The 25,385-nt window shown below is 46.6% G+C and overlaps 1 protein-coding gene and 1 pseudogene across 2 annotated transcripts in view; both read right to left on the reverse strand.

Moving 5' to 3' along the window:
- SMYD4 (SET and MYND domain containing 4) overlaps positions 1-25,385 on the reverse strand; it is a 182,851-nt gene that overhangs the window by 133,566 nt on the left and 23,900 nt on the right. The gene's annotated exons all lie outside the window — the stretch shown is intronic.
- Positions 21,580-25,385, reverse strand: part of LOC146858254 (28S ribosomal RNA) — an 8,001-nt pseudogene continuing 4,195 nt past the window's right edge.

Consider the following 25,385-nt stretch of genomic DNA (forward strand, 5'->3'; position numbering starts at 1 on the left):
TACGAGCATGTGAAAAGTCCAGAATGATTTCAAGAGGTCGTTTCCTAGAGCAGCGCATGCGTGCTGCGCTAGGCTCGACCTAAAAAGGTAGGCTGCCAAAAATCCTAGGACTTTCTATCGTTAACAGAGATATTCGATGCCATCAGACATAGTTGTCCTTGGAACATCAAGGCCTAGATGATTCGTCAAGAGATGTGGTCAGCAGAACCAGGGAAGCTATTGTCGTTCCCATTGTTAAAAATGAAGCACCAAACATCGGGAAGCCTAAAGTCCAACGAGTGTTTAAAGCAAAATACCGGACAGAACAGCAGAAGAGACAAATACAATTGTCATTTCAAGTGACCAGGGCTCTCGCTAGAAAAGTTCAGCTGGAACTTAGAAGCTAAAATACATAGAATTTTAGACCAATATATAAATGCTTTAACTTAACACAAGTCAATTAATCCTAACGAAGTACCAGAAACTTGATACTTTCAGCAAAAACATATCTAATGAGTAGGTGGCAGAATATTGCATCTGAGGAAGCGCAAAACCTTAAAGGGAATATATAATTTATAAACACAATACTAGGCCCATTATTCTCTTAAAATCCCACTTCCCCCTACCAGGAACGAAAGTAATGTTGCCAATCTTTGAAATGTACAATGTACAACCTTGAGTTACTTGGATTCCAGCCCTACCTGAACCATGAAAAACACAACACGTCGGGAAGCCTTAAGGCCAACCCTCACTTAACGCAAAATAGCAGTACAGTAAAACAGCCATAGACAATGGTCATGTCAACTGACAAGGGCTCAGTAGAAAAAGTCAGTAGGAACTTAGAAGCTAAAATACACTGAATATCAGATTAATATATAAATTCTTTTTCACAACACAAGTCAAACGCTTACCCAAATGAGAGAAACTTGTAACTTTCAGCAAAAACACATCTAATGAGCAGGTGGCAGCATATTTACCCCGAGTAAAGGCAAAACATCCTTGAGGGGAAAATACATTCATAAACACAACAGCTGACTCATTATCCTCCTAAAATCCTGCTTCTTCTTAACTGGTTTGAAAGCGAGGCTGCACTTCTTTGAAATTTGCCTATGTACAACCTCGAGTTACATGACTTCCGGGCCTACTTGAACCATAAAAATCAGCAAGCATATTTCAAACTACTAGAAGCTCCGAACCACTGTAAAACGGCATATTTATTTGAAAAGATTACTATATTCTTGGTTATATATGTAATGCATAAGAGTACATGTGCTAGATACATACAGGATTTCGTTTTTTTACACTATTTATACTGAAAACCATACATGCGATCTCAATATTCCCGTAGTCAGGAAAATCTCTACCTATTGCTGTTGTGCTGAGCTGCTACTCTTGGGATCATCGTGAAAGGTGGAAATGCATACAGCCTGTAGCCTAACTAAGTCTGTAGAAACCAGTCTGTAGAAACCAGTCTGTGGCTAGAGTCTCTGTATCTGGACACCGGCTGAAAAAAGCCTCAAGTTGATTGCTGAGCCTTGATGCAAACAGGTCCACTTCACACAAATCCCTTTTCTCCGTCAGGTGTTGGAAAACTAGAGGATCTTGTTTCCATTCACTTTAATCCTCCAAATATCTGGAGTTTCAGACGACCTCTTTGTTGTCAGAGCCTGGTCGGTATTCCACACTGACCGAAATGTGGCATTCCACAAAACAATGCAAAAAGTATTTGGCCACGTTCACTAGGCATGTCGAACCTGTTACTCCCAGTTTGGTCATTTAGAAGACTGCAAGTAAACTGTACATCTTTAACAGAACATAAGTGTCCAAACTCTTGTTATGCATTTGATTGCAAAAGATCCTGGTAAAAGCTCCAGACAATTGATATGGAGCTTCTTTTCTCTTTCTGATTAGTTTATTTTTGTGCTGGACTGTTCACATCGGGCTCCCCAACACGGCCTGCTGGTATCGAATTCTATGATGATATCTGGGGAGGATCAGAACATGGCCTGCCCATTCCAGCTATTAATGTGTCTGAGTCACCATTCTAATTCCAGTCTGACTTTAAGCAGGAATTCCATCCTGACCTTGTGAGACAGGCCATTCCTGAGCTGTTCAATATAGTGTAAGGGTCCAGGAACAATGACTAGACTGGAGGCCAAGAGCACACCCACAATTCTCGCCATCTGTCTGTGGGAAATGTTTCTGAGGGAGAGAAAGCTCTACAGTTCTCTCTTGGTAGATTTCACTTTGGCATGTATGTATCCTGAATCACAGAAGCTCAAATTCCTGTGACGGAATCAGAGCAGACTTTGGACAGTTGATAATGAAAGCCAATTCCTGTAACACCCTCACGTGAGATGTAACTGCTGAAAAAAAATCATTATGCACTGAGGCATGAGAATCATGTCGTCCAAGTAAATGATAAATTGAACTCATTAAGCCCTCAAAAATTCCACCACTCATCTAAACACCTTAGCGAAGCACCAAACTGCAGATAACAGTCAGAACAGTGTTAACTTGTATTCCTGTCCATTCCACCAAACCGAACGAATCGTGGGTGAGGCTCAAAAAATGAGAATGGTGAGGTAGGCTTCTTTCAGGTCCAGACACACCATCCAGTTGTTTCCTCTTAAGATGTCTCTCTGGGGTGAATTAACTCCATCTTTAAGTTCCTGTAGCGAAAGAAGGAGTTCAACTCTCTCAAACTTATCACCAAATGAAACCCTTGATTGTTCTATCAAACCAAAAAAAGACATTTCAGATAAACCCTCCTTGATGGGTTGCTGCAAAACAATGGTCCCTTTCTTCTTCAGCTTCTTTGCCTCCACGTTGATTTGGTTTCTGTCCTGCCAAGGGATATATATTTGCAGAGGAGGTCCCAATTCAGTGGTTGTTGAGTAAAACGCTATATGAAAGCCGTGAACAGTTTGGTGTATCCATGCGTCAGGAGCTATCCAATTCCATGCTTAGAGGAACTGATGCGTTCTGCCCCACAGGCTTATCTGAGTGGAGGAAATAATTGTTACCTGACGATCTGAAGAGAATTTCCCTGCACCTCTGTCACCAGCACTACGTAGACCATAGCTGCCTCTAGTTCTTCTGGGGAAGGCCAATGTGAAGGAGACTTATCCCACTTGTTTCTCTGTCAAGGCTCTTGTCGGTGAGGACCATGCTTGGCGGTGCAACCAGTTGCGGACCCTCTACCCTGACCAACCTTTCCAAAATTCCTTGGTTGAAGATCCTTCTTTGGCAATTATTGTGCGTTATCTGAAGCATAGAACATGGTGACTAATCTGTTCAACTCCTTGACAAATAGGTTGCCAAACAGTAGTTAATGTGCTGCTGGGCTGGCTTCAGTGGAGGCCAGAACACCCAATATGGGGTTCAGACGTATGAAAATCGATCAGCGCCTCTCTGTAGAGCACACACTTGGGATTACCTAGCTGGCACACTCCTGTCTCCTTTTCATTAGGGGCTAGGTCTAAATCGAATATTTTAGTGAAGGGCCCCATCAAATCCAACTTCTTAGCTTGCAAGAAAGCCAAGCATGCTCCAGACATTTCTTGGAGTCTTTGGAAAATTTACAAAAGAAGGTTAACATATTGGTATCTATCTCTGGAGTGCATGCAACTTTCCCTGTCAAGGTGGGCCGAGGACATTCCACTTCTCAATTGGATCCTAACCTATTCTGCAACAGCCTGCCACAGCATCAACTGAACAGAACATGAGCGACTGTGGTATAAGAAGGCCTTCACTTTGTGGATCTATGATGTAGAATCTCATCCAGAATTAACATTTTATTTTCTTGAGAGACATTAGTATTATCCCTATGTCATCAGAGGAATCAGTACCTCCATCTTTAAGGTGATCAAGGTTTGGGTCACGGGAAGTCTCATTATTATTGAAAAGTAATTATTTTGCTTTCTTTCCGACTGCCTGTGATTTTTAGGTCTAAGGGGGCTTCAAAAAGCTGACCACACGCTTGTGCGTGTGTGGCCTATTGCTTGCGGTTACCCGCACGGGCGCCATATGTTTTGAATTATCGTGCCCAGACACGGGCGCGATAATTCAAAACATATGGGCTGGTGCTCGCTCTCGCGCGCACAGGCTTATTTTAATTAGCAGCGGGAAGCGCGCAGGCTGCCATGTGTTCCGGATCAGGTTTCAGCTTTCACTTTCACGTCTTGCGCGCGCACCACTCGTTCTCTTACCTTCTAGGTCACAGGAAGTTAGCCCAACTAATGCACAGAGCAAACTTCATCCAGGCAATACTTACTTGCTACTGAAAGTGTCGGTACAAAATGGCCTGTGGCAGTGTTGTGAAGGGCATGTACACTCACTTTCAGATGTAAAAAGTGCAGGTAGTCAACACCTGCTGATTAAAGCACTGCTTTGAGCTTAAGAAGAGATGTAATTCTCATACCCTGGTACTCTACCAGTTTAGGGTGATGCTCGAAACGTTTTCCTCCCGAGTTAGTGCTTTGCGGGTTTACTTCCTGCCACGAACGTAGTAAGCAAGTCTACGGACAGAATTCAGTAGCGATTGTGGGAGTTTTTTTAACGCTATGTAGCCTAGAGCCACAATATACTAAACAGTCCTGCCCCCGGCGGCAATATGGGCCGGTTCTAGAGCCACCTGACCACCCGTTTAATACCCATGATCCAAGTAAAACCAGTGTTGGGTTCTAGGAAGTTCTCTACCCGTCTAAATTAACGCGAGGTTATCTCTGGTGTCGTATTATATAGTTTGGGTTCGCATATTATCTCCTAAACTGCTAACCATTTTGAGCGCTTCCCTACTGGACAGCAACAAGTGTTTGGGGCGCTTCACCTCGCAGTATCAATCATGTCGGCTCTTTCATGGCTGTTTCCCCTCCATCCCCAGATAGCGGGTCCAGGCTGCACCCTTGTGCACCGGGAGTGCTGGGAAACCATCCAAGAACTCACTGTCTTCCTTTTGGACACCATCTTGTCCAGTTTCTTGGCGATGCGCACCAACTCGTACTCCTTCACCATCATCGTCCCATCAGAAAGGGCGAAAAACTCTGACGGAGACGCTGCACCATGGACGGCGGGAACACTAAACCTCAGCTGCCGCTACGATACCGCTGCACGAGCACCATTTCCCACAACTACTGGTCACCCAGTCCGCTCTACACAAACACCAGAAATCCTCACAGACACACCCCTTCCAGCTGTGTCCTCTTTCTTTGCTGCTCCGCAGCCAGTTAAGTGCTCACACAATTTCTTATATGCTTTTGTTGCTATTGTTGCGTGATATTGCCTGCGATTAATGTGTTATTGGGGTAATTGCTTACTGTCAGGCTTGCTTTACTGAGCGACTTTCCCTGCATTTGTTGCCCGCTGGGCTGTGGTGGTAGGCGGTGCGGTCCGTTTTTCCCCCCTCGCTTGCATTATTGGTGTCGTTTCCCGGGCGCGCTGGGAGCGCTATGCCTCCCGAACCGGGCGTCCCCGCCCGCGTTCAATTCTCTGTGGAACGGGAGAGTGAGGGAGCAAGGACGCGCGTCTGCCGGACGCAGAGACCTCTTTCGCTGGCACTGAGTGGCTCGCATCGTGCATGCGCGTCGGCCATTTGGAGGCATTTCACTTTCGCTATGGCGTTTTACCTACGAGCGAGTGAGCGGTGTTTCAGCTCGTAGCTCGTTTTTCTTCAGTGCCGGCTCCCGACGACGTCCCACACGGTCAGGAGTGTTGGGGCTGCATAATTGGCATAGGCTCTGTCTAGAGTGGATCGGCAAGCCCTCCCTCCACACTTTAACGAATATTCTCTACACTGTCTGGCTTGCCTGGGGATGCTCCACTCCCCCTGATTTTGGGTTTACCAAATATTTTACGTCCCGGTTGTGGGATTTTGCCCCCTTTGTGGAATATTACGCTCCTCGAATTATACATACCCTCAAGATGTCTGAATTCTACTATGAGGAGGCGTATGGTAATGATGATCCTTCGGGTTCTATGGAGCAGGACCTTGTTGAGGCCCTTGATGCTGGAGTACAACACTCCGTAAATAGAGCACTGGTCAGGGCTATTGAGCCACTCAAACGTCATCTTTGTTCCTATGCTCAACAGCAGGATTGGCTTCCCACTCCAGGTCCCCGTCCAAAGGTCAGTGGGAAAAGAGATGCAAACCCTCACACAGCAGATTTTGCCAAACCAGCCGAGTCCATGGCTTCAGATCATGCCTATGGAAACCCCAAGAGTGAGGTGACTATCACGGAGATTCCCCAGGAGGACTCCTCCGATACATCCTCGGACCAGTCTTTGGACCAGGAGGAGGATACTCGCCTCTCTAAGAAGGCTAGGAAGGAGCGTCATGTGCAGACGCCTTCCCATCCCAAACTTCTGACATTCGACCCTACTGAAATTGTGCACCCTAACTCCACGGCCTGGCTCCCACTGCAAGAAGTGGCAGACTATGTTGAGGCTCACCTTCGTCAAGCGTTTGACAAAGACGTGAGAGCGCGTCTCCGCTCCGAATGCCCTAGACCTGACCTTGCAGGCAAAGTAGCAGAGACACCGGAGGTAGACCCCTCAATGCTGACCTACCTTAAAAAATACTCAAGGGACCCAAAAAAGGATTTGGATAAGGCTTGGAGAACCTGTCAGGATAAATTATTGGATATGGCAGGTCCCCTTACAAAGAACCTAGAACTTGTTTTCCGCGCCAAGGACTCTGCAATTGTCATATACCCTGAGGAACTGATCGGCTGGGCTCAGCGCACGATTTGCAAATTGGGGAATGCCAACTGTGCCATGTCTAGTGAGCGTAGGTGCACTATACTTTTGAAACTGGACCCTAAGTTGGCCCAACTCACCTCCTCTGAGTCGGGCCCGCTAGCCCAGGGCCTACTCTTCGGACAACCATTCCTGAAGTAACTCACCAAATTCGTTGCCACTTTTAGTGGCTTAGATAAAGCCGAAGGCTCGCTCAAACGAGCATTCAGACCGTTTTTTGGTAGGGGCGGACGTTTTCGTGGGCGATCGTTCGGCCGGGGATATAATAAAAACAGCCCAATGGGGACAGTTCCAGCAGAGAGGTGGTTATCAGGACCCCAACTATAACAACCCCTCCTTCTACCCCACTCGCCGTGCCAGAAACCGGTTCCTGAAAACCAGGTTCCGAGGTAACCAAGGCGGACAATAGGAGTCCGGAAATGCAGGTGAGAATTATTCCTTATTCCGAGGTGACTCTGGGGGGCAGAATTCAATGTTTTCTGCATTTGTGGCAGACTATTTCACAAGATGCATGGGTGCTGGAGACCGTGCAGGGCTTCAAAACCGAGGTTTACAATTCCCCGAATCAGATTTCCACCCCTCATCCCATGTATTTTTCCCAACAAGACCAGACCTTTACTTCCGAAGAAATAGACTCTCTTCTTCGCAAGGGAGCGATAGTGGCTACTGTCTCTCACCCTCACGGCTTCCTCAGCAGCATCTTTCTCGTGGAAAAGAAAGGAGGTGGGTCCAGACTAGTGTTAAACCTCAACGGTTTTAATTGTTGGGTGGTGTATCGCCACTTCAAGATGGAAGGCATCCATCTCTTGCACGATCTTCTTCAAGAGGGCGACTGGCTATTTCGTCTAGACCTGAAGGACGCCTATCTTTCAGTTCCAATCTTTGCTCCCCATTATCGATTCTTGCAGTTTCTTGAGCAGGGGATTTGCTACGAGTACCAGGTTCTCCCCTTCAGCCTTTCGTCGGCACCTTGGTGCTTCACGAAACTCCTGCGGCCCGTAGTAGAATATCTAAGAGCAAAAGGTGTACGTTTGATTATTTATTTAGACGACATCTTAATTATGGCTCGGTGCCCTCGCCTGGTAGTAACTCACCTGGAATGGGCGATCGATCTTCTTCAGAGTCTGGGATTCTTGGTGAATCTACAGAAGTCAATCCTAGTACCAACCCATTCTATAGAGTTCTTGGGGTTTCAGATCGACTCCCTGTCTGGTCAACTCCGCCTGCCCGTTCAGAAAGTCTGCTCAGTCAAGAGAGAGTTGAGGTCGATTTTGAACAAACAGATTGTGTCCTTGAGATCTGTAGCCCGGATTGTGGGACTCCTCTCTTCGTCGATCCAAGCAATCTTTCCGGGCCCCCTCCAATACCGTGCGCTGCAACGACTGAAGATTCAGCATCTCCGGAAAGGCCTCGCGTATGCAGATCAGATTCCCCTCTCGGAGGAGGCGAGATTGGAGTTAGAATGGTTGTTAGACCACATGGAGGCTTGGAACGGTCAAGCCCTCTTCAGATCCAGCCTGGAAGTGGTGATAGAATCCGATACCAGCAGGTGGGGTTTGGGAGCCCGCTGCAGCCAGTTGTCAACTGGAGGCAGGTGGTCACCGGAAGAACTTTCACTGCATATTACGAGGTAAGTACAGCAGAGTTTCGTTTTGACATGAATGGTCAATTATTGATTGCTTTACAAAACCTATTTTGTCCTGTGACTCCAGCTACTTTGGCTAGATGGGTACGCCGGTTAATGGCGGAAGCCGGCATTGATGAGTCAAAATTTGCAGCTCATTCAGCTCGTGGAGCGATGGCTTCTAAGTCTTTCTCTTTGGGTGTCAGTCTGAATGATATTATGAATGCAGCTGACTGGTCGTCAGAATCTACTTTTAAATCTTTTTATTACAAACCTTTTGTAGACGTAGCATCTTTAGTGGTGGCTAAGCTCTGAACAAGCATAATCGGAGCCTCCGGTCCTGACATAGAATTAAACATTTGCAAACATACGTGACAAGAATTTTCAATTCTATTAAGGACACGGAGGCGAGGATTATCCCACCCAATTGTCTATGTATTGAGATATGTATAACATTTTATATTGCATATGTTTCCTTGTTTTCCCTTTCCTTTCCTTTGACTGTTGAAGACATATGGTGAACTGTGTTACGGCGTATTCCTTATATTTCAGGTGCCGATAACAAATGATGTTTGATGATTCGTATCGGATGTTACTCCTTCCAAGGAGTTTTGTGAGTTCCGCTGGATCTAGATCCAGGTTCGGAGGTCAAACCCCGTTGGGCTACTGGTTATTCTGAAGACGTTTTCACGTTTTATAAAGATGGTTTCAAGAGCAGAGGTCATATCATGGACTTAACTGTTGGATGTCGTTCAAAGAAAGAGGACACTGTCTCCTTACACTGAGCTTATATAGGGAGAGACTCTATGGTTGTTCATGTGACATGCAAGTGTACATGGGTATTGTAGTGTTTTGTTTTCTGTTATTTTATTGGCTGCTGAATTTCTTGCAGTAAAGAAAAGAGAAGCATAATCCTCGCCTCCGTGTCCTTAATAGAATTGAAAATGCTTGTCACGTATGTTCACTAATTGTTTATTGTGCAGGTGCGCCATGACTTAGGTCTGTCTCACGAATTGCTTTCTTGTTAGACCAGGAGGGGCACACAAAGCGTTACCCTTGTAGTGGTAAAGGGCTATTACCCTTACCCAGAGCTAAGTAGCACAAACCTGATGGTGGCAGCATACCGTTTTAAGGCTGAAGCCTACCAGGCAGCACACCTGTCTGGTTGCAAAGACATATTAGGAACATGCTGAAAGCTTCTCTAGGAATGCATTCCACCCGTTGCTTACCATTGGCTTTGTACTCACATTTGCTTTCTTGTGTTAGGTCTCACCTATTTTTTTTTTATTTTTCGCAGGAACGTCATGGACATGAAGAAAAATCCACTACTTCACCAAATCACCAATTGCACCCAACAAGGTCAAAGTGACAATGGTAATTCGGGGAAGAAGGGAAACAAAACAAGGAAGGATGGGGTCACACGTTGAACTCCAGGTAACGACAGGACCAAGCAAGGATAAAGCACAACATCTGCATAAGAGAGAAGACAAAAACTGGTAAGTATGTAAAGGGTGTCGGAATGTCTAATCTCTCTAATGGGTGAATTTAATACCTAATGGTTCCCTTGTTCGTAAACCGTCAATTAATCATGTAGTCATGTGGTTGAAGAAGTGTCAGGTTCTAATAGAAAAGAAAATATGGTAGTCTTAGTTAGAGCAAACACAATATTAATAAATAAATAAATAAGAAGACTCTTGACTGGAACCCACCTATTCACCAAACTCTTTAACGTAAAATAAACTCCATAAACAGAGTGTAGAAGGAGGAAAGTAAACACTGCCTTAAAATCAGGCGTCTATCTAATGTATTCTTTGTCTGCTTGCAGGTTACTAAATCAAATAAGTTAAGGATGGAACGGATGCCCACAGCAACAGGAAAACCAAATTAGATAAGTATGCAGGAGTTTAATCAATCATTAGTACATGACAGTGCGAAGCGCTGTTACCGTTATGTTGGCTTAATAAAGCTTTCTGTCTCTTCTTTTTCTTGTTTACAGGGCGGCTCAACTGGAAAAGAAGACGGAGGACTGGAGGCAAGGGCGGCGCACCGAAGGCTGGAGCACTGTCAGAGGTCCGATAGGGGAAGACAGCGCGCCGAATACAGAACACGAAAGGAGGTCCAGGAAGAGGTGACCGGACGCCGAAGGCTGGGAGACCACGAAGAGGAACTCGTTACCCGACGACCTGTAGGAGAACGAGGTAACCGGAAGGTAAGTCCTACGCCAGAAGACAGGAACGCGAAGTGCTGCCGTTCGGGGATGAGTGCGCTTTAACCTTTCTGGTCGTTGCGCATGTGCGTTCCCTGGGCGGCGGCCATTTTAGTAGTTTCTTGCTTTGCTCCGGCTCCCGGTCATTTGGCAGCCGTGACATCTAGCATGTCTTTGCCCTTCCTATTGTTTACCACCTATCTAACTGGCTCCTTGTATTCTTCCATAGTGCCAGCTTTTTGGAACTCTTTTTTTCTTTTTCCTGAGGTGCTGTGCAAGAGTACATGTGTTTTCAGTTATCTCCATTGTATGCTAGTTCAGGAACAGTAAACATGCTGCATTTCCTTGATAAGGTTTCCTAACTCCTATCTTTCTGCTTGACTAATTCGATTTATCACTGCCACTACCAGTTCATCAATCTCGCCTGCTAGTGAGGAACAATGTTCTGTCTAAGAGCGTGTTTATTTTAGTTAGTGCTCTTTACTAACAGCATAACTTAAACAATCCTCTTCCTCAATTTCACGCCCATGCCATAGGCGCTGGAAGCAGGAGAGTGGCTGGAGCTGAAGCACCCACAAAATAACCATGCTTGAGTTAAGATGTGAATGAGCCATAAACAATCCTTTAAATTATGTTTTATCTTGTCACATTTCTTGTGCATTTCAATACAGAAGTCAAATTTTAGGATTTGTGTTCCGAGAGAATGGGTGTTTTCTTTTTCTAGGATGTTACTCTTTCTTGCACAGGACAAAATTTTAATGCCAGTACATGAATTGTACAAATATTTATGAATATATCATAAATCGGAAAGCACAATGAAGCATATTTTTTTGTAATTCTGAAGTGTGGTGGAAGCACATATTTTAATACGCCCAAAGCAAATCAACACACTAGGTGATGCCGATTTCCACACAATATCATTTGTGAGCTGTACAGTTTTTTCAGTAAAACTGTATGTCTGTACAAATGTAATGGTAATTTCAATTGCAAATGTGTCTGTTATGGCAGTGCGCTACCACACCATGCATACTCCACTATATGCCACTCTACCCCGTCCACTCTACATTCTACTCCACCCTACGTCACTTCACTCTACATCACTCTATGCAACTCCACTCTACTTAACTTTACATCACTCCAAAACACTACACAATACTTCACTATACTATATTCCAGTCCAGTCTACGCCACTCTGCTCTACTGTAGAGCACTATCATACTGTACTCCACAACAGTCCACCTTACGACACTCCATGTCATCCTACTTCACCCCCTTCTATGCCACTCCACTTTGCGACACTCTCCAACACTCCACTCTACACCACACCACGACACTCAACAACACTATAAAACACTCTACTCTATGCCACTCCACTCTATGACTCTCCACCCTAGTCTACTCTACGACATTCAGCTCCATTCCAGCCTATGACAGTTAACGTCACTCCACTCTATGACACTTCATTCTATGACACTCCTAGCCACTCCACTCTATGTTCTCTCCACTCCATTCTAAAAGACACTCCACTTTCTCCTCTGCCACTAATCTAGAAATGCTGAACAGCATCCACAATTATGTACATGTCTAAAACACATTGGCAAAGCAAATAGCTCTTGCACAACCAAGACGCATTGGCTTTTTGCCAATGCCCGTTGTTATAGTGATCAGTAGAGTGAACAGGCCTTTTTATTAATGTCACTGGAGTCAGACCTACCAGCCCACTCATGTAAAGTACCGCTACTAGCAACCGACCTCGCCCTTGGGCTAAATCATGTTTAGTATGTAGCACTGTGCAGGGTGTGTGTGTGGTTGCATGTGCATGCTGTAATCGTATTGTATTTCACTGCAGCATTTATATAGAGCTTACTACCCCTATGTGGGGCTCTGAAGCTTACCTTGCCTACATGAGTAGCATGCTACATGCTATGTAGGATGTCGTTTTTGTTTTGAACCTAAGTGGAAAGTTTTCCATGTCATCCGTGATGACACCCCAATTGCACCTCTCCGCCTCCCCACCCCATGGCTTACATATCTAGCTGAAGAACACTAACCCTCACCCGGGTGGACTCAGCGGGTACTTTAGTGATTCAGTGACCCCTACACAAGTCGTTCAGATAATCTCCTGGAACATAAGAGGAATGCAGCACCTGCCAGGCGCTACAAAATTCAAGCATTACTCAAATGCAGACATTCTCATATAGCGCTGCTGCAGAAATCGCATGTAACCCACCTGGAAGCAGAACATCTTTTAAAAAATGGAGGCGGCATGTACACTAATTACTCTGCATATGCCATAGGGACCTCATCTGGGTGCGGACTGGCACCCCTTCCAGGTGCAGACCTGGGAAATTGACCCTGAAGGTCATTTTATCCTGTTGGAGGCTAGACTTGACAGCCAACCCCTCTTGATAGGCAGTATATACGATCCTTGTTTTGACCAACCCAGCTACTTTAACCGCCTCTCTACCCACCTAGCGAAGTGAACGTCTCTCTCTTGGTTCCTTGGGGGGGGACTTTAACTGTTTGCTGGATGTCACTATAGACAGCTCCCACTCACCACTGCTCATATCTCCAGCTATTGGTATGGCGCTTACACGGACATCCTGGCTACGGCAGTGGGACCTCCGAGATTACTGGAGACATCTATCCCGAGTCTCCAACTTTATTCCATTACTCCTTGATGCATGATTTATATGATAGTTTTGGCAGAATAGTATGTCCGGAGGAGCTTCCCATTTAGCCTCTCGCTCAACTACTCGGGCAAAGATATATCAGATCACAATTCCTTGCTGTTAGGACTCCGATGGGGAAGGATGTAACATGTAAGCTACAGCCGTCAACACTCAAGGACAAATTTGTTTGGGATACGTTGGTTACCCAGATAGTGAAATACTTCAACCACAATGAGGCTCGATGGACCCTCCGGCTATGAAATGGGAAGCCTTCAAGGTACTTTTAACAGGTGTTTGCATCTGAATGGTTCTTGATGCACGTTGGAGTCGCCACGATAGGCTTACACAAGCAGAGCAGGACTATATTGATGAGGAGTGTCTGGTAGGTTACAATCCAGCACAATGCCTCATCTAGCTCAGATGTGCGAGAACATGGCTGCAATGCAGGAGAGACAACACTGCCTGGACTACGTTTCTTAAGTCAGTATGAGGGAGACATGTCTGGCTGTCTCCTGGCCTGGCTAATCAGAAATGACTCTAGACAGCCTCCCTTGACCTGTATTGGAGGATTGAATTTTATCCTCCTCTACTCACAGGTCGGAATACACAAGACCTTCGTGTCCTTCAATATGAATCTGTCCCCTCCTCACTCCCCCGGGGGTCCCGGAGGCAGAAGTCCAATCATTCCTCAGCCGGACGCTCCTCCCCATTATAACGATGCTGGAGCGGGCTGAAATGGAAGCTCCCATATTTGTGGAAGATGATTGGTCAGTTATCACTGTTAGGACCACTGGGAAAACACCGGGAACCTACTGGAATTTCATAAAACGTACATCTCCTCCTTGGCACCCTCATAAATAAAATTCTACGAGACAGTACTGGAGTCCGATCACCTACCAGCTACTCTCAGAGAGACTTTGCTACTCTCCATTTTGAAACCCAGTGAGGATTCCACAATCCCAATGTCATACTGTTCAATTGCTATCTTCAATATGGATTATAAAATCCTGAGCAAAATACAAGTTCCTTCCACGCAGAACAAGGCGGGTCTGTACCGGGTAGGAGCACGGCGCTTACTACCAGATGATTATATCGAGTTATGGAGGCAGCACCGGAACAATGGCCTCAAGCCACTGCCCTAGTACTAGATTTAGAAAAAGCATTTGACTCCCTTGGTTTGGGGCCATCTATTTGCTGTATTAACTTGTTTCAGACTGCACCATTAAGATGATCCGTCTAATGTACAAGGACTCAACGGGGCGGGTGCGCACAGGGAACTTAATATCCTGCAACTTCAGATCCTGCCTGATACGAGTAGGCAGGGGTACCAGATAGGGATGCCTCCTATCCCCAACAATTTTTGCTTTAGCAGTGGAATCTCTGGCCTCCCTGGTTCGGCTTTTGGGGAGGGACTAGGGAATCTCACTGTCAGACAGACGCACTCAATTTCTCTTTATGCAGATTACGCCCTCCTCTATATAAAGGACCTCACCACAGACCTGTTGAGTGTTGCCCGCCTCCTAACACAATTCAAGGTTCTCTCAGGATTCTGGGTCTGATGGGCCAAATCCTGCATATTTTTCAGTCCTCCCTTCTATGCCACCAACTCGGCTGAATATGGGGGAGGGCCATTGCGATGAGAGGACAGGCCTTTCCGATGGCTCGGTATTAAAATCTTCCACACCGAACCACATCTGCTAGATTGGAACCTTAACGCAGCAGTATCTTTCTTAACGGTCCAGGTCTCCTTCTGGAAGACCCTTACATTATCCACAAAGGGACACATAGCTGTGGCTAAAATGGTGATGCTCCCTCGCCTTCTATACCAGTTTGCTAATATTGCAGTAATCACCCAACAAAGAATGTTTTGAGACATGAATAGATTGTTAGGAGATCTAATATGGCATAACTGCCAGCTTAGGGTAGCACAAACAAAATTACAGCTCCCTTCAGATGCAGGCAGTCTAGTTGCCCCTACTTTTGAGTTACATTTCTTAGTGGCCCAGCTGCAATAGCCTGCTCAATGACTGGCAGGGCACGGACTGGAGGAAATGACTACTTCTACACCTCTGATGAACTGAATGAAAATACTATTGTTAACAGCATGAAGGGTGCCATGAGGGCTCACCTGCTTGACCCAAGTAGCTCTACAGCGCTTAAACAGGGGACGCTGACTAATGCAGCTATGGGATGAAGTGGGCCTCAGTACTCTTGGCCACCTGTGCCAGAACGGAAAACTGCAAGTGTTCGAAGAATTGCACACTCAGTACAGCCTACACTCGAGCCAGTACCTATGCGTAGATTAGCAGACTTATGTGACATCAATGGCACTTAGAGGTTACCGAACCAAGCACAAATACCCTCGTCGACTGCCTGTACACTCTGGGTAACAGATGGAGACTAATCACCTGGATCACAAGGGCACTGATGACCTACACCAAGGTCTCCCTGCAAGACACCTGGAAAACTGGGTTTGGCTGGGTGCTACATGACAAAGAGTGGGCATGGGCTCTGGAATATCCCTGTAAAATGTCTTGGAATGCCCGCTTCCAACTGATACAGCTTTACGTCCTGCAAAGAGATTACCTCTCCCTCCTAGGCCTACACCGCATATTCCCAGCTGTCATGGACACCTGCGGTCGTTGTGGCTCCTCGGCAGCCGCCCTTAAGCACGTGCTATGGGACTGCTTAACCGTCTCACACTTTTGATGGGAGGTCCTCCAAACGCTTTCAGCGATCATAGACCGACCCTCATTAGACAGTTGAGGGGTGGGAGCTATGGAAGATCTACAAAAGTGTGAAGAAATAAAAAACTGCCTCCGATTTTATTGATTTGGCTCGTTAACCCAATGGACAATCACAAAGAAGTGAAAAAATGCTGCCCTTTCTGTCAGCCCAGCGGTGAAACAATGGGCAAAGGCAAATACCCTGCATAGAAAGGATGCTAGGGGCCTCTGCAGACGGCCCATATCCTCAATGTGGGAAGCGTTGTTAGTTAGTTTTACGGAGTCTGAACCAGATACTCCACCCTTCCCATGACACTAGATTAGCGAACCACTTTATCAACTCTCCTCCCCCAGGGCAGTGCCTGTTAGATATACCCTTCGTACCACGAGAGGCGGATGGTACAGGAACTTCTCTGCACACTGCTTAATTTGTAAAATATGAAGTGCAGGTGCTCAAATGTTTTTGGGAGGTCACACCTACGTTTCTTCGGCTCCACCCATTTCCTCCACTGGCTCCACCCACTCTATTAGCTCCACCCACATCCTCAACTGGCACTGCTAAAAGTCAGATGTAATACTCAATCGATCTGAATTTCAGCAAGGGAGCCTTCCTCATAGTAAGGTTTTGAGAGGAGGTTCCCCTGCCCTGTAATGCAAGATTAAGTAAAGCATGTGAAATGTATGCAGAAACAACATGGTTACCTTAACGATCTCTCACTCACTATTCAGAAATCAGCAAGCGGTTTTACCTGAAAACTTAAAAAGATGACTACAGGGCCCTGAAGGGATCCGTTTCACTGTCCATTGCTTATATCCTTGCAAAACATGAGCAGTATGGCTTAAAAAGACCACATCCATAAACACAGAGCCATGGTACACATTTTGTTTTCCAATCCACTCATTAACCAGGTATTGCAATACATCCAGGAATGGTGCACTTCCCCACCTGGGGACAACAATGCTGTTCAAAGAAAGACGAAAGAACAAAAGTAGTGCTTCACTGCAAGTCTGTAAAGTGAGGCTGAAGTTTTTAGATGTGAATAAAATCAATCTGGCCACTTTGCAAAGCTCTGTCTTGCATTATTTAGTTATGTATTTATTTTTCATATTTAAAACCTTTTATTTCTGTCCATCCTGAGGCTGCACTTTGGAATAGAAAAATGTCAGAAAAATGGCATTTCCCGCAAGAGTGTTTTTCTTTTTCGGATCCATTTCACAGGGAAGCAACTAAATGAAAGAAGGAAAGAGAGGTTGTGAACCGTTTTTTCAAGTCACGGTTTTCAGTAAGTGAGGAGCAAGACAGAAAGAGAGGGAGTATTAGCAAGAGAGGGGGGGGGGGAGTAGCTGCCAGCAAAGAAAAGAAGAGAACATTGTCCGTGTCTTCTCCGGGCAGTAACGAAGAGACAGAGTCCTTTTCCTTCTCTGCCCGTCCCCCAACGTCCACGAAAGCAAGCCGAGCCTTATCTGAAGGCCTTTTCTATTTCTGCTGTCCTGGGACACAGTTTTGAGAAGAAAAAGTAGGGAACGGAATTATTTTAATAAAAGAAGTAGGGGCACACCGGGCCCTTCCCAATCCCGCCCACTTCCACCACTGTGTGGAAGCCATCAACAAGCATAAAAAGTTCTGCAAAGCAAATAAGGCACCCGGCTGGAAGCACTCTTCTCCCCACACCAAAGCCCAGAAAAGAGCTGCATGAAGTTCCAACATCTATAAATATAGGTGAGCTGAGTATGAACTCTTCCTCGTGAGAACACTTCCCTCCATCCATCAACTTTCATTTGTTTTTGTCATCCTTTATCCCTCCATTTGTCCAGGCGTCCAGCACCCAGTTGGCCTGCATGTTCACTGAAGGCAGAAAAACCTAACAATGGCCTGAGTGATCCCAGTCTGTGCTACTATGGCTGTCGGCTCGCACACCTTTTGTTTCCATGGATCGGACAGCAGTCTGCCCACTTTAACAAAGTGCTATCCTATGGGATACGGAGCTGCTCATCCGAAGTTACTAGATTTTAGCTGCAAGATTGCAGATCTCCATTTTACAGCGCAGAGTTCACAGTCTAGGAGTGATCAGACACGTGCTGAGAACATTTGGCTATGGTGTTGAATCCTTTTACCGGTTTAGGTTTTACCCTTTTTAAGTCATTGCATCATGTTTCAGGAGTATTCACAATCATTTACTATACAGGCCAAGTGAGAGACCACAAGAATGTGAAACCAAACCAAACTGCATTTCGTGGCGAACGGCCCGAGAAGTGAAGAGTCAAGACAGAGTGCAGTCTTAAGCAACCAATGTCAACACTATTTTGGGAAGTACTTAATAAACATGGCAAAAAAATGTAAGTCACAAAAGTAGATCAGGCGTTTGGATAGCATCAGATATTTTCCAGTGTAAAATGCTTTATGGCAAAATTTGAGACTGTTAACTAAATTTTAACATAGCAACTCTACTATCATCTTGAATAAAAGCCATACAATATGTCTAATAAAACAATAAGAAAAAGCATTATGTCACACAATTACTCCAGCCTATATCTGAAATTTGGTAAAAATCTAAAAGACTATCAACTTATAGCAACACCATAAGAACCTTCAGGTGAGGCCTGCATTTTGACCAGGTGTAGGCTGCTACTGAGAGATAACCTCACGCTATTCCGATCCTACTGGATAAGGCAAAAGCTTCTTTATGGCGCACAGTACAATGGGACATGAACAAGGGCAGGAGTTTTTCCTTCACAAAACAGCATAAAGCAGGTAGTTGCTTCCATCCTTTCATTCCTTCTATTCCTCCCAGGTTGTTCCATCCCATCCCTCCCATATTCTAATGGCACACACCATCACTGTTCTCTTTGGTGTACCACTTTGAGAAATAATCTTTTATTGGCAACACCCTAAGTCTAGGCTTTAATTACCAACAGCGTCAACTCTTTTGAGGAACTAAATATATTAAGAATCAAGATCTCTTCCAAGTGAGATAAAAGGCTTATGTTGTGCAGTGCTGTGATTTTTAACCTAATTCATCCTGCGTGGCCACGGCGCCATGTTTGGACAACAAAGCGGCTGTGCGTACACGCCAGGCAGGGCCATGGCTTTCTCTCTACTCGAGTCGTCTCTCTACATACAGTAGAGGCAGGCAGGTCCGTACTGCGGCAGGCCCCCCCCCCACCCCCCATTGAAAATCATATTGTGCGGATTGGCATTGGTTTAGGTTAGGAACTTGAACCCGGGGACGGTCAAAGACAGAAGTGTGTGTGTTGGTGTCATAAGTACTTAAGATAACGTCGCTCTTACCCGTTACCTGCCGTGGTGGGCCGGCCGGCAGGGACTCGGGACACAGAGCAGCCAGACACACACCGGCTGCGATTAGGCCTGGTCCGAACGGGTGCTACTATTGCTGGCCTGCTGCTGCTTAATTGTACCAGACACAGTACTACTAGTAGCCTAATAATGGCTGATCCTCCGACCCGCCCACAGCAGCAAGTAAATGGCTAAGGCCTCCGCGGCACGCAGTGCGATGATGCCGCCATCATGACATCAAGTGATCAACACAGTTTATTTATGAATAATAATACAAACTACAGTGTGAGTGTGACTCTGTGACTGACTGACTCACTCCTCTGGAGATGCATGCAATATGAAAAACACGCTGAGGCATGGCACGAAAGTCTGACAGTAAGTACAGACACACAGTAGTGTAAGTTTAAGTTAAATTGAAAAATGTGACGTGCGCCTGGTGTGCGCAGTGCAGCTGAGTGTTTTGTAGACTGAGTGTAGTCTTACTGTCAAGTAAGTGCCGGTGCTAAGCACCGGAAAGCACCGGCACAAATTAAGCCCGGTCTCTACATAGCCCTGATGAATTCTGCACATATCAGCAGACAGTATACAGAGTGCACTTTTTCTGTAGTCATCCACAGGCCGTAAAATTCAAGCACCTGGTCAGTGAACCCCACTAAAGCCCTTCCCTCTCCCTTAGATCCCCCCAACCAAGTCAGCCACAATTACATTGGTTTTCTACCCTCCTCTGAGGAGGACACTTTCACACATACTAGAGATAAGCCAACCTAGTAGCGAGAACCCTAACTTCATAGTCCCCCAAGGCACTCATATTACAGCTTTTTATAATGGAGAGGACACCCAGGAACCGCCCACATCCTGAAATCCAGTAATGTCCATCCTGGTTAATGAGTAATAAGATGTAAATACTAGGGGTGGGCAGAAAACTACGCTCCGCCAGCGTAGCAGATAAAGCCAGCCACTCCTGCTCACCGGCCCGGTCACTGCTTCTGAAAGCAGCCAGGCCGGGGAGAGCCTCCCAGGGCCCCAGTGGAACCCTGTCTCCAGCGCCCGGACCCTCACCTGGCTTGCAGGACGTGGGGCTCCTGCACCCCGGGGCCTGCCGGACGGAGCACGAGCCCCGGGCCCGGTCCCAGCTTCAGAACCCTAGCCGGGCTGGGGGGAGCCTCCCCGGGCCCCGGTGGAAACCCTTCCCCAGCGCCCGGACCCTCGGCTGTCTTGCAGGACGGGGGACTCACGCACCCCAGGGCCCGCCGGACGGAGCATGAGCCCCGGGCCCGGTCCCAGCTTCCGAACCCTAGCCAGGCCGAGGAGAGCCTCCCCGGGCCCCGGTGGACATCCTTCCCCAGCGCCCGGACCATCGGCTGGCTTGCAGGACGGGGGGCTCCTGCACCCGGGGACACAGGGACGGAGCACAAGCCCCGGGTCCGGGCCCAGCTTCCGAACCCTAGCCAGGCCAGGGAGAGCCTCCCCAGGCCCCGGTGGACACCCTTCCCCAGCACCCGGACCATCGGCTGGCTTGCAGGACGGGGGGCTCCTGCACCCTGGGACACAGGGACGGAGCACAAGCCCCGGGTCCAGCTTCCCTACCCTAGCCAGGCCAGGGAGAGCCTCCCCGGGCCCCGGTGGACACCCGGTCCCCAGCACCTGGACCCTCGGCTGGAACCAAGGAGGGTTAAGCCCAGGTCACGTCCCCTCCCTGACGGCCTGCCCGGGGAGCCCTTTTTGCTCGACTATGAACCCCCACATAGTGGGGGCTTACAGAAGTTTGGGGAAAGACAAAAGTTGGAGTTAGCCCGGCTGTCAGCCCGCAGGGCCATCTGGTCACCCAGCCCGCAGAGCCATCTGGTCACCCGGCCCGCAGGGCCATCTGGTCACCCGGCCCGCAGGGCCATCTGGTCGTGCAGCCAGGCGACCAGATGACCCGGGACGACCCTGCGCCCGGATGGCCTGGGAGAGTGCCGTACCCAGCCGCCCTTGCAGTCCAGCGAGGGTGGCCAGGCGCTCCGAGGCAGCCGCTCTGGAGGCTCCTTCCCCCGGGGCTGCTGCTGCTCACCTCTCTGCTCGACTTGCCTGGTAACAGCCGGAAGGGGAGGCCCGGCCGGCCCAGGTCATCTGGTCACCCTGCCGACCTGCAAGGGATGGTGGCCCCCATCCCCGCACCCTTGTGAGGCAGGGACGGGAGGGGGAGGCCCCCGTGCCGGAGGGCACGTGGTGGAGGCCCGCCTAACCCCCTCCACGTCCCTCCCGCCAGCCCGGCGGCAGAGGGACCCACCCCTGGGTGTGGTGGAGGAGGGCGTCCGCGGGCGCCCACGCACGGAGAGACAAAAGCTTGGCTCAGAGGATGACTTTCAATAGATCGCAGCGAGGTAGCTGCTCTGTTACTTACGAAACCCTGACCCAGAATCAGGTTGTCTACGAATGATTTAGCACCGGGTGCCCTACGAACATGCGGTGCACTAAGGGCGATGGAGGCGGCCCCCTTCCGTCCACGCTCCGGTCTAGCGAGCGGCTCTACGCACCAGCCCCCCGAGAGAGGCCGGCTATCCCAGGCCAACCGAGGCTCCACGCCACTGAGGTATCGTTACGGTTTAGGGGGGATTCTGACTTAGAGGCGTTCAGTCATAATCCCACAGAAGGTAGCTTCACCCCATTGACTCCTCTGCCAAGCACATACACAAAATGTCTGAACCTGCGGTTCCTCTTATACTGAGCAGGATTACTATTGCAACAACACAACATCAGAAAGGTAAAACTAACCTGTCTCACGACGGTCTAAACCCAGCTCACTTTCCCTATTAGTGGGTGAACAATCGAATGCCTGGTGAATTCTGCTTCACAATGATAGGAAGAGCCGACATCGAAGGATCAAAAAGCGACGTCGCTATGAACGCTTGGCCGCCACAAGCCATTTATCCCTGTGGTAACTTTTCTGACACCTCCTGCTTGAAACCCAAACAGTCAGAAGGATCGTGAGGCCCGCTTTCACGGTCTGTATTCATACTGAAAATCGAGATCAAGCGAGCTTTTGCCCTTCTGCTCCGCGGGAGGTTTCTGTCCTCCCTGAGCTCGCCTTAGGACACCTGTGTTATAATTTGACAGGTGTACCGCCCCAGTCTAACTCCCCACCTGCCACGGTCCCCGGAGCGGGCCGCGCCTGGCGGGCGCCGGGCGCTTGGAGCCAGAAGCGAGAGCCCACGGGTCTTGCCCACCCGCCTCACCGGGTAAGTGAAAAAACTATAGGAGTAGTGGTATTTCACTGGCGGCCCGAGGACCTCCCACTTATCCTACACCTCTCATTGTCTCTTCACAATGCCAGACTAGAGTCAAGCTCAACAGGGCTTCTTTCCCCGCTGATTCTGCCAAGCCCGTTCCCTTGGCTGTGGTTTCGCTAGATAGTAGGTAGGGACAGTGGGAATCTCGTTCATCCATTCATGCGCGTCACTAATTAGATGACGAGGTATTTGGCTATCTGTACCACCTCGCGGTGGCTCATTCTGGGTTATTATGCTGCCCATCAGCGTCAAATCGGTTTTGCTTCCAACAATACAACATTTGTTCGCTCCGGAGTACAGCCACATTTTAAGCTGTCCTCACTGGAACTGGGGTCACGTATAGGCCAGAGATAGTACACCCTGCAGTACTATTCCAACAATATAAAATTGTCTACGAACAGTCCTGTTTAGCAGGACATCAATAATCAATGCAATATGTAGTGACTATGTGTATGTAGATATTTGAGACCTATTTTAATCAAGACGTTTTAATAATCATGATGTACACATTTGTATCTAAATCATTATAATATAAGCACACAACTCTAAAAATACACATCTATAAATTGCACATCTAGTTTGAAAATACATTTCTATAAAACTTCACATCTATAAAATCCACATCTATACTAATTCTTGTGTCAACTATTAACTATTTATTACGTGACTGTTGAAACACATGTAAATATTAGTGAATCAACATTTAGGCTAATACGTTTATAAAAGTGACATGTGTGCTGTACTATAGTGTACATCTCAGTGTTTGGCCTGAAATTTAATTGTCCATGAATACTTGGCACATTTTTAGAGTGTCCATTAATGTAGTCAGGCAAACATTCTTCTTGAATGGGAACGACATTTGCAGACCAAGATCAGCCAGAGCAACATCATTACATTGAGGCCAAATACCCCGACATCCGACAATAAAGCCATGAAATTTTACAGTTTTACAGTTGGTAAGATCTTTGATTTGCTGTGATAGATCCTGATAGTATTTAACTTTACTCTCATACGCTAATTCAAGGGAATTCTGTGAGTTTTCATAACGAATTGAAACATCAACCACTACAGCAGTACCATTTTTGGTGAACACTACATCTGGTTTTCTTAGTTCACCTTGACTATTTTTGACATGAGGTTCCCTGTATGTCATCCACCCACACCTTTTTACTCTATCAATTCCAACACTTTGTTATGCCTTTTTATTCTTATGCCCTTGGTTTTAGGACATGCACCTGAAATATGTGAAATTGTTTCACACACATCTTTACAGTAACTACTAGTAGCAAATGTACGATTTCTTCCCCTAGTGATGGTTTCTCTAGTATACAGGACATTTGCTCTCAACATCAGCGCAGCTATGTATTGATTTTCTTTTCTTTTATTATGTTTGCTGATCCAAAAGTTTGAGATTGGATTACTTGCTAAGTAATTTATACCATCACATTGGACAGGGAGAATAGCCCATTTCTCAAATTCCTCTTTCCCCCAATCATATGTTGCTACCAAATTCAATTCATGACTCAGAAATCTACTGTCTAAAATGTTGAGATTGTGTGTTTTAATGATGCTATCAATTTTTTCATTGATTACTTCTCCTGCATACATGAATGAATGAGCTATGTACATATCTGGAGCTTCCCTGAGATACAAAAAGTTATTAACTTTGTTCAGACCAATTGTCGTACATAACTTTGGAATACTGTGGCCCCCAAAGGATCTTTTCGAATACAGGAGACCATCACATGTGTATGCAGGTAGGTGTAGAAAATGTTTGACATACTTTCTAATTGTTTGATCCAGAATGTTTAAAGTTTGCGCTTCTGTTCCTGTCATTTCCAGTTTAAATGACAGTTTAGGGATCAAGTATTGACACAATATTTCTATTTTCCGTGTGGGCTTAAGTGGTAGATTGTCAAATTTTTGAGCCCAGTCAACAAGAATCTCATTAATTTTGTTGTTGCTTGAATGGCCAGTGTGTGGATCAAAGTTCAGTCCGAGGTATCTCTCACTTTCTCCTGGATGGATGTTTTCAATGTTTTGTTTTTCAAATTGCCATGGTTTACAGTTGTTGACCAGGATCTTATCTTTATGGTGACTTATATAGAATCCATGTGTTTTTTTCACATTAAGTTTTAATCCTGTTGTTTTACTGAATTTTTCAATGATTTTCAGATTTGTACTCATTCCTTCCCAGGTGTTGCTGAGTACTGCGATGTCATCGGCAAAGGCCAGAGTGGTGATTTGCTTGACGAGATCATTGGAGCCGAATGTGAAGCCCTTGCCTTCTTTCTGAAGATCACAGATCAGAGGATCCATGGCAATATTAAACAGCAGTGGGGATAAAGAGTCACCTTGCTTAACTCCTGACTTCATTGTTATTTCTGGAGTTGTTTCATTGTTTTTTCCCTTGTAAAATGTTGTTGAGTCAGTATATAAGTCTTTTATTATGTCTCTGATGCATGATGGAACTCTGTGTCTTTCAAGCCTCTGTAGAATATGACCATGGCTGACAGAGTCAAAAGCTTTTGAGATATCTACGAACACCACTGCCAACAAGCTCTTGTTCTTTTGTGCCCCTTTTCTAATGTTTTGCAGAAGAGTCAGATTTTCGAGACAACCTCTCACCTTCATGAAGCCTTTTTGTCTCGTATTTATTTCAACGAAAATTGTGAGTCTTTTAGTTAATATTTTCGTGAACAACTTCATGAATGCCGTACCGATGGTAATTGGACGCCAATTACTTATCTTTTTGAGTTCGCTAATCGGTACATTCTTAGGTATTAGTATTGACCGGTTCTTCTTAATACTGTCTGGTACTCTTCTCATCAATAACCAAGACGATAAGATTCTGG

This window comes from Triturus cristatus, chromosome 3_2, assembly GCF_964204655.1.
Source record: "Triturus cristatus chromosome 3_2, aTriCri1.1, whole genome shotgun sequence".
NCBI classification, from domain to species: Eukaryota; Metazoa; Chordata; class Amphibia; order Caudata; family Salamandridae; genus Triturus; species Triturus cristatus.